General features: G+C 38.1%; 6 non-coding genes across 6 annotated transcripts; all 6 read right to left on the bottom strand.

Annotated features, from left to right (window-relative positions):
- Positions 1-176: 176 nt before the first annotated feature.
- Positions 177-249, bottom strand: AC3HAE_039124 (transfer RNA lysine (anticodon UUU)). The gene has a single exon. It is a non-coding gene; the product is annotated as a tRNA-Lys (tRNA).
- Positions 250-5,655: 5,406 nt separating this feature from the next.
- Positions 5,656-5,728, bottom strand: AC3HAE_039125 (transfer RNA lysine (anticodon UUU)). The gene has a single exon. It is a non-coding gene; the product is annotated as a tRNA-Lys (tRNA).
- Positions 5,729-6,264: 536 nt separating this feature from the next.
- Positions 6,265-6,337, bottom strand: AC3HAE_039126 (transfer RNA lysine (anticodon UUU)). The gene has a single exon. It is a non-coding gene; the product is annotated as a tRNA-Lys (tRNA).
- Positions 6,338-8,081: 1,744 nt separating this feature from the next.
- On the bottom strand, positions 8,082-8,154 carry AC3HAE_039127 (transfer RNA lysine (anticodon UUU)). The gene has a single exon. It is a non-coding gene; the product is annotated as a tRNA-Lys (tRNA).
- Positions 8,155-9,908: 1,754 nt separating this feature from the next.
- On the bottom strand, positions 9,909-9,981 carry AC3HAE_039128 (transfer RNA lysine (anticodon UUU)). The gene has a single exon. It is a non-coding gene; the product is annotated as a tRNA-Lys (tRNA).
- Positions 9,982-10,517: 536 nt separating this feature from the next.
- Positions 10,518-10,590, bottom strand: AC3HAE_039130 (transfer RNA lysine (anticodon UUU)). Its single transcript has one exon. It is a non-coding gene; the product is annotated as a tRNA-Lys (tRNA).
- Positions 10,591-12,086: the final 1,496 nt, after the last annotated feature.

A 12,086-nucleotide genomic window follows, 5' to 3' on the forward strand; every position in this document is an offset into this window, starting at 1 on the left:
TTTTAGACAGTGTCAATTAGTCAATCACAATAAATACAAGTAACTAGTTAAACGTCCATTTTGTAGGATCACAAGGCTTCTGTTTTTAAATCTTTGTAAAGAATCAATAACGAGCGCATCTATTCTAGCACTGAACGACCTATGAAGTGTCAATGAAGTTCTTATAATTGAATTCTCGCCTGAACAGGGACTTGAACCCTGGACCCTCAGATTAAAAGTCTGATGCTCTACCGGCTGAGCTATCCAGGCTACAATAACCTCAACATTTTCCCACATTAAAAATGTTTTAGGTTTCCATTAAAAGTACCTGTACCATCTACAGGGAATTCAAAGCCACAAGCTATGCTTAATGAGGGTACTGCTTTTCATCTTATAATATGTCTTACAGATAGGGGAATTAGCTCAAATGGTAGAGCGCTCGCTTAGCATGTGAGAGGTAGCGGGATTGATGCCCGCATTCACCAATAAATTTAGATTTTCACAGAATTTCCATTTCAATGACTGTCACAGTAATCAGAATTGAACTGGAGTTTGTTGAAGAGCACATGGTTCATTAGCCAAAACCTCTGCAGCTGAGAGGTCAAACAAAATGAGACTCATCATTCTGTATTTAGACAGTGTCAATTATTCAATTACAATAAATACAAGTAACTAGTTAAACGTCCAATTTGCAGGATCACAAGGCTTCTGTTTTTAAATCTTTGTAAAGTATCAATAATGAGCGCATCTATTCTAGCACTCAACGACCTATGAAGTGTCAATGAAGTTCTTATAATTGAATTCCCGCCTGAACAGGGACTTGAACCCTGGACCCTCAGATTAAATGTCTGATGCTCTACCGGCTGAGCTTTCCAGGCTTCAATAATCTCAACATTTTCCCACATTAAAAATGTTTTAGGTTTCCATTAAAAGTACCTGTACCATCTACAGGGAATTCAAAGCCACAAGCTATGCTTAATGATGGTACTGCTTTTTATCTTATAAAAAGTCTTACAGATAGGGGAATTAGCTCAAATGGTAGAGAGCTCGCTTAGCATGTGAGAGGTAGCGGGATCGATGCCCGCATTCTCCAATAAATTTAGATTTTCACAGAATTTCCATTTCAATGACTGTCACAGTAATCAGAATTGAACTGGAGTTTGTTGAAGAGCACAGTGTTCATTAGCCAAAACCTCTACAGCTGAGAGGTCAAACAAAATGAGACTCATCATTCTGTATTTAGACAGTGTCAATTATTCAATTACAATAAATACAAGTAACTAGTTAAACGTCCAATTTGCAGGATCACAAGGCTTCTGTTTTTAAATCTTTGTAAAGTATCAATAATGAGCGCATCTATTCTAGCACTCAACGACCTATGAAGTGTCAATGAAGTTCTTATAATTGAATTCCCGCCTGAACAGGGACTTGAACCCTGGACCCTCAGATTAAATGTCTGATGCTCTACCGGCTGAGCTTTCCAGGCTTCAATAATCTCAACATTTTCCCACATTAAAAATGTTTTAGGTTTCCATTAAAAGTACCTGTACCATCTACAGGGAATTCAAAGCCACAAGCTATGCTTAATGATGGTACTGCTTTTTATCTTATAAAAAGTCTTACAGATAGGGGAATTAGCTCAAATGGTAGAGAGCTCGCTTAGCATGTGAGAGGTAGCGGGATCGATGCCCGCATTCTCCAATAAATTTAGATTTTCACAGAATTTCCATTTCAATGACTGTCACAGTAATCAGAATTGAACTGGAGTTTGTTGAAGAGCACAGTGTTCATTAGCCAAAACCTCTACAGCTGAGAGGTCAAACAAAATGAGACTCATCATTCTGTATTTTAGACAGTGTCAATTAGTCAATCACAATAAATACAAGTAACTAGTTAAACGTCCATTTTGTAGGATCACAAGGCTCCTGTTTTTAAATCTTTGTAAAGTATCAATAACGAGCGCGTCTATTCTAGCACTCAACGACCTATGAAGGGTCAATGAAGTTATTATAACTGAAATCCCACCTGAACAGGGACTTGAACGCTGGACCCTCAGATTAAAAGTCTGATGCTCTACCGGCTGAGCTATCCAGGCTTCAATAAACTCAACATTTTCCCATATTAAAAATGTTTTAGGTTTCCATTAAAAGTACCTGTACCATCTACAGGGAATTCAAAGCCACAAGCTATGCTTAATGATGGTACTGCTTTTTATCTTATAAAAAGTCTTACAGATAGGGGAATTAGCTCAAATGGTAGAGAGCTCGCTTAGCATGTGAGAGGTAGCGGGATCGATGCCCGCATTCTCCAATAAATTTAGATTTTCACAGAATTTCCATTTCAATGACTGTCACAGTAATCAGAATTGAACTGGAGTTTGTTGAAGAGCACATGGTTCATTAGCCAAAACCTCTGCAGCTGAGAGGTCAAACTAAATGAGACTCATCATTCTGTATTTTAGACAGTGTCAATTAGTCAATCACAATAAATACAAGTAACTAGTTAAATGTCCAATTTGTAGGATCACAAGGTTTCTGTTTTTAAATCTTTGTAAAGTATCAATAACGAGCGCATCTATTCTAGCATTCAACGACCTATGAAGTGTCAATGAAGTTCTTATAATTGAATTCCCGCCTGAACAGGGACTTGAACCCTGGACCCTCAGATTAAAAGTATGATGCTCTACCGGCTGAGCTATCCAGGCATCAATAAACTCAACATTTTCCCACATTAAAAATGTTTTAGGTTTCCATTAAAAGTACCTGTACCATCTACAGGGAATTCAAAGCCACAAGCTATGCTTAATGAGGGTACTGCTTTTTATCTTATAAGATGTCTTACAGATAGGGGAATTAGCTCAAATGGTAGAGCGCTCGCTTAGCATGTGAGAGGTAGCGTGATCGATGCCCGCATTCTCCAATAAATTTAGATTTTCACAGAATTTCCATTTCAATGACTGTCACAGTAATCAGAATTGAACTGGAGTTTGTCGAAGAGCACAGTGTTCATTAGCCAAAACCTCTGCAGCTGAGAGGTCAAACAAAATGAGACTCATCATTCTGTATTTTAGACAGTGTCAATTAGTCAATCACAATAAATACAAGTAACTAGTTAAACGTCCATTTTGTAGGATCACAAGGCTTCTGTTTTTAAATCTTTGTAAAGTATCAATAACGAGCGCATCTATTCTAGCACTCAACGACCTATGAAGTGTCAATGAAGTTCTTATAATTGAATTCCCGCCTGAACAGGGACTTGAACCCTGGACCCTCAGATTAAAAGTATGATGCTCTACCGGCTGAGCTATCCAGGCATCAATAAACTCAACATTTTCCCACATTAAAAATGTTTTAGGTTTCCATTAAAAGTACCTGTACCATCTACAGGGAATTCAAAGCCACAAGCTATGCTTAATGATGGTACTGCTTTTTATCTTATGAAAAGTCTTACAGATAGGGGAATTAGCTCAAATAGTAGAGAGCTCGCTTAGCATGTGAGAGGTAGCGGGATCGATGCCCGCATTCTCCAATAAATTTAGATTTTCACAGAATTTCCATTTCAATGACTGTCACAGTAATCAGAATTGAACTGGAGTTTGTTGAAGAGCACAGTGTTCATTAGCCAAAACCTCTGCAGCTGAGAGGTCAAACAAAATGAGACTCATCATTCTGTATTTTAGACAGTGTCAATTAGTCAATCACAATAAATACAAGTAACTAGTTAAACGTCCATTTTGTAGGATCACAAGGCTTCTGTTTTTAAATCTTTGTAAAGTATCAATAACGAGCGCATCTATTCTAGCACTCAACGACCTATGAAGTGTCAATGAAGTTCTTATAATTGAATTCCCGCCTGAACAGGGACTTGAACCCTGGACCCTCAGATTAAAAGTATGATGCTCTACCGGCTGAGCTATCCAGGCATCAATAAACTCAACATTTTCCCACATTAAAAATGTTTTAGGTTTCCATTAAAAGTACCTGTACCATCTACAGGGAATTCAAAGCCACAAGCTATGCTTAATGAGGGTACTGCTTTTTATCTTATAAGATGTCTTACAGATAGGGGAATTAGCTCAAATGGTAGAGCGCTCGCTTAGCATGTGAGAGGTAGCGTGTTCGATGCCCGCATTCTCCAATAAATTTAGATTTTCACAGAATTTCCATTTCAATGACTGTCACAGTAATCAGAATTGAACTGGAGTTTGTCGAAGAGCACAGTGTTCATTAGCCAAAACCTCTGCAGCTGAGAGGTCAAACAAAATGAGACTCATCATTCTCTATTTTAGACAGTGTCAATTAGTCAATCACAATAAATACAAGTAACTAGTTAAACGTCCATTTTGTAGGATCACAAGGCTTCTGTTTTTAAATCTTTGTAAAGTATCAATAACGAGCGCATCTATTCTAGCACTCAACGACCTATGAAGTGTCAATGAAGTTCTTATAATTGAATTCCCGCCTGAACAGGGACTTGAACCCTGGACCCTCAGATTAAAAGTATGATGCTCTACCGGCTGAGCTATCCAGGCATCAATAAACTCAACATTTTCCCACATTAAAAATGTTTTAGGTTTCCATTAAAAGTACCTGTACCATCTACAGGGAATTCAAAGCCACAAGCTATGCTTAATGATGGTACTGCTTTTTATCTTATGAAAAGTCTTACAGATAGGGGAATTAGCTCAAATAGTAGAGAGCTCGCTTAGCATGTGAGAGGTAGCGGGATCGATGCCCGCATTCTCCAATAAATTTAGATTTTCACAGAATTTCCATTTCAATGACTGTCACAGTAATCAGAATTGAACTGGAGTTTGTTGAAGAGCACAGTGTTCATTAGCCAAAACCTCTGCAGCTGAGAGGTCAAACAAAATGAGACTCATCATTCTGTATTTTAGACAGTGTCAATTAGTCAATTACAATAAATACAAGTAACTAGTTAAATGTCCAATTTGTAGGATCACAAGGCTTCTGTTTTTAAATCTTTGTAAAGTATCAATAACGAGCGCATCTATTCTAGCACTCAACGACCTATGAAGTGTCAATGAAGTTATTATAACTGAAATCCCACCTGAACAGGGACTTGAACGCTGGACCCTCAGATTAAAAGTCTGATGCTCTACCGGCTGAGCTATCCAGGCTTCAATAAACTCAACATTTTCCCATATTAAAAATGTTTTAGGTTTCCATTAAAAGTACCTGTACCATCTACAGGGAATTCAAAGCCACAAGCTATGCTTAATGAGGGTACTGCTTTTTATCTTATAATATGTCTTACAGATAGGGGAATTAGCTCAAATGGTAGAGCACTCGCTTAGCATGTGAGAGGTAGCGGGATCGATGCCCGCATTCTCCAATAAATTTAGATTTTCACAGAATTTCCATTTCAATGACTGTCACAGTAATCAGAATTGAACTGGAGTTTGTTGAAGAGCACAGTGTTCATTAGCCAAAACCTCTGCAGCTGAGAGGTCAAACAAAATGAGACTCATCATTCTGTATTTTAGACAGTGTCAATTAGTCAATCACAATAAATACAAGTAACTAGTTAAACGTCCATTTTGTAGGATCAGAAGGCTTCTGTTTTTAAATCTTTGTAAAGTATCAATAACGAGCGCATCTATTCTAGCACTCTACGACCTATGAAGTGTCAATGAAGTTCTTATAATTGAATTCCCGCCTGAACAGGGACTTGAACCCTAGACCCTCAGATTAAAAGTCTGATGCTCTACCGGCTGAGCTATCCAGGCTTCAATAAACTCTACATTTTCCCATATTAAAAATGTTTTAGGTTTCCATTAAAAGTACCTGTACCATCTACAGGGAATTCAAAGCCACAAGCTATGCTTAATGAGGGTACTGCTTTTTATCTTATAATATGTCTTACAGATAGGGGAATTAGCTCAAATGGTAGAGCGCTCGCTTAGCATGTGAGAGGTAGCGGGATTGATGCCCGCATTCTCCAATAAATTTAGATTTTCACAGAATTTCCATTGCAATGACTGTCACAGTAATCAGAATTGAACTGGAGTTTGTTGAAGAGCACATGGTTCATTAGCCAAAACCTCTGCAGCTGAGAGGTCAAACAAAATGAGACTCATCATTCTGTATTTTAGACAGTGTCAATTATTCAATTACAATAAATACAAGTAACTAGTTAAACGTCGAATTGTCAGGATCACAAGGATTCCGTTTTTAAATCTTTGTAAAGTATCAATAATGAGCGCGTCTATTCTAGCACTCAACGACCTATGAAGGGTCAATGAAGTTCTTATAATTGAATTCCCGCCTGAACAGGGACTTGAACCCTGGACCCTCAGATTAAAAGTCTGATGCTCTACCGGCTGAGCTATCCAGGCTTCAATAATCTCAACATTTTCCCACATTAAAAATATTTTAGGTTTCCATTAAAAGTACCTGTACCATCTACAGGGAATTCAAAGCCACAAGCTATGCTTAATGATGGTACTGCTTTTTATCTCATAAAAAGTCTTACAGATAGGGGAATTAGCTCAAATGGTAGAGAGCTCGCTTAGCATGTGAGAGGTAGTGGGATCGATGCCCGCATTCTCCAATAAATTTAGATTTTCACAGAATTTCCATTTCAATGACTGTCACAGTAATCAGAATTGAACTGGAGTTTGTTGAAGAGCACAGTGTTCATTAGCCAAAACCTCTGCAGCTGAGAGGTCAAACAAAATGAGACTCATCATTCTGTATTTTAGACAGTGTCAATTAGTCAATCACAATAAATACAAGTAACTAGTTAAACGTCCATTTTGTAGGATCACAAGGCTTCTGTTTTTAAATCTTTGTAAAGTATCAATAACGAGCGCATCTATTCTAGCACTGAACGACCTATGAAGTGTCAATGAAGTTCTTATAATTGAATTCCCGCCTGAACAGGGACTTGAACCCTAGACCCTCAGATTAAAAGTCTGATGCTCTACCGGCTGAGCTATCCATGCTTCAATAACCTCAACATTTTCCCACATTAAAAATGTTTTAGGTTTCCATTAAAAGTACCTGTACCATCTAGAGGGAATTCAAAGCCACAAGCTATGCTTAATGAGGGTACTGCTTTTCATCTTATAAAATGTCTTACAGATAGGGGAATTAGCTCAAATGGTAGAGCGCTCGCTTAGCATGTGAGAGGTAGCGGGATTGATGCCCGCATTCACCAATAAATACAGAATTTCCATTTCAATGACTGTCACAGTAATCAGAATTGAACTGGAGTTTGTTGAAGAGCACATGGTTCATTAGCCAAAACCTCTGCAGCTGAGAGGTCAAACAAAATGAGACTCATCATTCTGTATTTTAGACAGTGTCAATTAGTCAATCACAATAAATACAAGTAACTAGTTAAACGTCCATTTTGTAGGATCACAAGGCTTCTGTTTTTAAATCTTTGTAAAGTATCAATAACGAGCGCGTCTATTCTAGCACTCAACGACCTATGAAGGGTCAATGAAGTTATTATAACTGAAATCCCACCTGAACAGGGACTTGAACGCTGGACCCTCAGATTAAAAGTCTGATGCTCTACCGGCTGAGCTATCCAGGCTTCAATAAACTCAACATTTTCCCATATTAAAAATGTTTTAGGTTTCCATTAAAAGTACCTGTACCATCTACAGGGAATTCAAAGCCACAAGCTATGCTTAATGATGGTACTGCTTTTTATCTTATAAAAAGTCTTAGAGATAGGGGAATTAGCTCAAATGGTAGAGAGCTCGCTTAGCATGTGAGAGGTAGCGGGATCGATGCCCGCATTCTCCAATAAATTTAGATTTTCACAGAATTTCCATTTCAATGACTGTCACAGTAATCAGAATTGAACTGGAGTTTGTTGAAGAGCACATGGTTCATTAGCCAAAACCTCTGCAGCTGAGAGGTCAAACAAAATGAGACTCATCATTCTGTATTTTAGACAGTGTCAATTATTCAATTACAATAAATACAAGTAACTAGTTAAACGTCGAATTGTCAGGATCACAAGGATTCCGTTTTTAAATCTTTGTAAAGTATCAATAATGAGCGCGTCTATTCTAGCACTCAACGACCTATGCAGGGTCAATGAAGTTCTTATAATTGAATTCCCGCCTGAACAGGGACTTGAACCCTGGACACTCAGATTAAAAGTCTGATGCTCTACCGGCTGAGCTATCCAGGCTTCAATAATCTCAACATTTTCCCACATTAAAAATGTTTTAGGTTTCCATTAAAAGTACCTGTACCATCTACAGGGAATTCAAAGCCACAAGCTATGCTTAATGAGGGTACTGCTTTTCATCTTATAAAATGTCTTACAGATAGGGGAATTAGCTCAAATGGTAGAGCGCTCGCTTAGCATGTGAGAGGTAGCGGGATTGATGCCCGCATTCTCCAATAAATTTAGATTTTCACAGAATTTCCATTTCAATGACTGTCACAGTAATCAGAATTGAACTGGAGTTTGTTGAAGAGCACATGGTTCATTAGCCATAACCTCTGCAGCTGAGAGGTCAAACAAAATGAGACTCATCATTCTGTATTTTAGACAGTGTCAATTAGTCAATTACAATAAATACAAGTAACTAGTTAAATGTCCAATTTGTAGGATCACAAGGCTTCTGTTTTTAAATCTTTGTAAAGTATCAATAACGAGCGCATCTATTCTAGCACTCAACGACCTATGAAGTGTCAATGAAGTTCTTATAATTGAATTCCCGCCTGAACAGGGACTTGAACCCTGGACCCTCAGATTAAAAGTATGATGCTCTACCGGCTGAGCTTTCCAGGCATCAATAAACTCAACATTTTCCCACATTAAAAATGTTTTAGGTTTCCATTAAAAGTACCTGTACCATCTACAGGGAATTCAAAGCCACAAGCTATGCTGAATGAGGGTACTGCTTTTTATCTTATAAGATGTCTTACAGATAGGGGAATTAGCTCAAATGGTAGAGCGCTCGCTTAGCATGTGAGAGGTAGCGGGATCGATGCCCGCATTCTCCAATAAATTTAGATTTTCACAGAATTTCCATTTCAATGACTGTCACAGTAATCAGAATTGAACTGGAGTTTGTTGAAGAGCACATGGTTCATTAGCCAAAACCTCTGCAGCTGAGAGGTCAAACAAAATGAGACTCATCATTCTGTATTTTAGACAGTGTCAATTATTCAATTACAATAAATACAAGTAACTAGTTAAACGTCGAATTGTCAGGATCACAAGGATTCCGTTTTTAAATCTTTGTAAAGTATCAATAACGAGCGCGTCTATTCTAGCACTCAACGACCTATGAAGGGTCAATGAAGTTATTATAACTGAAATCCCACCTGAACAGGGACTTGAACGCTGGACCCTCACATTAAAAGTCTGATGCTCTACCGGCTGAGCTATCCAGGCTTCAATAAACTCAACATTTTCCCATATTAAAAATGTTTTAGGTTTCCATTAAAAGTACCTGTACCATCTACAGGGAATTCAAAGCCACAAGCTATGCTTAATGAGGGTACTGCTTTTTATCTTATAATATGTCTTACAGATAGGGGAATTAGCTCAAATGGTAGAGCACTCGCTTAGCATGTGAGAGGTAGCGGGATCGATGCCCGCATTCTCCAATAAATTTAGATTTTCACAGAATTTCCATTTCAATGACTGTCACAGTAATCAGAATTGAACTGGAGTTTGTTGAAGAGCACAGTGTTCATTAGCCAAAACCTCTGCAGCTGAGAGGTCAAACAAAATGAGACTCATCATTCTGTATTTTAGACAGTGTCAATTATTCAATTACAATAAATACAAGTAACTAGTTAAACGTCGAATTGTCAGGATCACAAGGATTCCGTTTTTAAATCTTTGTAAAGTATCAATAATGAGCGCGTCTATTCTAGCACTCAACGACCTATGAAGGGTCAATGAAGTTCTTATAATTGAATTCCCGCCTGAACAGGGACTTGAACCCTGGACCCTCAGATTAAAAGTCTGATGCTCTACCGGCTGAGCTATCCAGGCTTCAATAACCTCAACATTTTCCCACATTAAAAATGTTTTAGGTTTCCATTAAAAGTACCTGTACCATCTACAGGGAATTCAAAGCCACAAGCTTTGCTTAATGAGGGTACTGCTTTTCATCTTATAAAATGTCATACAGATAGGGGAATTAGCTCAAATGGTAGAGCGCTCGCTTAGCATGTGAGAGGTAGCGGGATTGATGCCCGCATTCTCCAATAAATTTAGATTTTCACAGAATTTCCATTTCAATGACTGTCACAGTAATCAGAATTGAACTGGAGTTTGTTGAAGAGCACATGGTTCATTAGCCAAAACCTCTGCAGCTGAGAGGTCAAACAAAATGAGACTCATCATTCTGTATTTTAGACAGTGTCAATTATTCAATTACAATAAATACAAGTAACTAGTTAAACGTCGAATTGTCAGGATCACAAGGATTCCGTTTTTAAATCTTTGTAAAGTATCAATAATGAGCGCGTCTATTCTAGCACTCAACGACCTATGCAGGGTCAATGAAGTTCTTATAATTGAATTCCCGCCTGAACAGGGACTTGAACCCTGGACCCTCAGATTAAAAGTCTGATGCTCTACCGGCTGAGCTATCCAGGCTTCAATAATCTCAACATTTTCCCACATTAAAAATGTTTTAGGTTTCCATTAAAAGTACCTGTACCATCTACAGGGAATTCAAAGCCACAAGCTATGCTTAATGAGGGTACTGCTTTTCATCTTATAAAATGTCTTACAGATAGGGGAATTAGCTCAAATGGTAGAGCGCTCGCTTAGCATGTGAGAGGTAGCGGGATTGATGCCCGCATTCTCCAATAAATTTAGATTTTCACAGAATTTCCATTTCAATGACTGTCACAGTAATCAGAATTGAACTGGAGTTTGTTGAAGAGCACATGGTTCATTAGCCAAAACCTCTGCAGCTGAGAGGTCAAACAAAATGAGACTCATCATTCTGTATTTTAGACAGTGTCAATTAGTCAATCACAATAAATACAAGTAACTAGTTAAACGTCCATTTTGTAGGATCACAAGGCTTCTGTTTTTAAATCTTTGTAAAGTATCAATAACGAGCGCGTCTATTCTAGCACTCAACGACCTATGAAGGGTCAATTAAGTTATTATAACTGAAATCCCACCTGAACAGGGACTTGAACGCTGGACCCTCAGATTAAAAGTCTGATGCTCTACCGGCTGAGCTATCCAGGCTTCAATAAACTCAACATTTTCCCATGTTAAAAATGTTTTAGGTTTCCATTAAAAGTACCTGTACCATCTACAGGGAATTCAAAGCCACAAGCTATGCTTAATGAGGGTACTGCTTTTTATCTTATAATATGTCTTACAGATAGGGGAATTAGCTCAAATGGTAGAGCGCTCGCTTAGCATGTGAGAGGTAGCGGGATCGATGCCCGCATTCTCCAATAAATTTAGATTTTCACAGAATTTCCATTTCAATGACTGTCACAGTGATCAGAATTGAACTGGAGTTTGTTGAAGAGCACATGGTTCATTAGCCATAACCTCTGCAGCTGAGAGGTCAAACAAAATGAGACTCATCATTCTGTATTTTAGACAGTGTCAATTAGTCAATCACAATAAATACAAGTAACTAGTTAAATGTCCAATTTGTAGGATCACAAGGCTTCTGTTTTTAAATCTTTGTAAAGTATCAATAACGAGCGCATCTATTCTAGCACTCAACGACCTATGAAGTGTCAATGAAGTTCTTATAATTGAATTCCCGCCTGAACAGGGACTTGAACCCTGGACCCTCAGATTAAAAGTATGATGCTCTACCGGCTGAGCTATCCAGGCATCAATAAACTCAACATTTTCCCACATTAAAAATGTTTTAGGTTTCCATTAAAAGTACCTGTACCATCTACAGGGAATTCAAAGCCACAAGCTATGCTTAATGATGGTACTGCTTTTTATCTTATAAAAAGTCTTACAGATAGGGGAATTAGCTCAAATAGTAGAGAGCTCGCTTAGCATGTGAGAGGTAGCGGGATCGATGCCCGCATTCTCCAATAAATTTAGATTTTCACAGAATTTCAATTTCAATGACTCACAGTAATCAGAATTGAACTGGA

This window comes from Micromesistius poutassou, assembly GCF_964030765.1.
Source record: "Micromesistius poutassou genome assembly, chromosome: 23".
Lineage (NCBI taxonomy): Eukaryota > Metazoa > Chordata > Actinopteri > Gadiformes > Gadidae > Micromesistius > Micromesistius poutassou.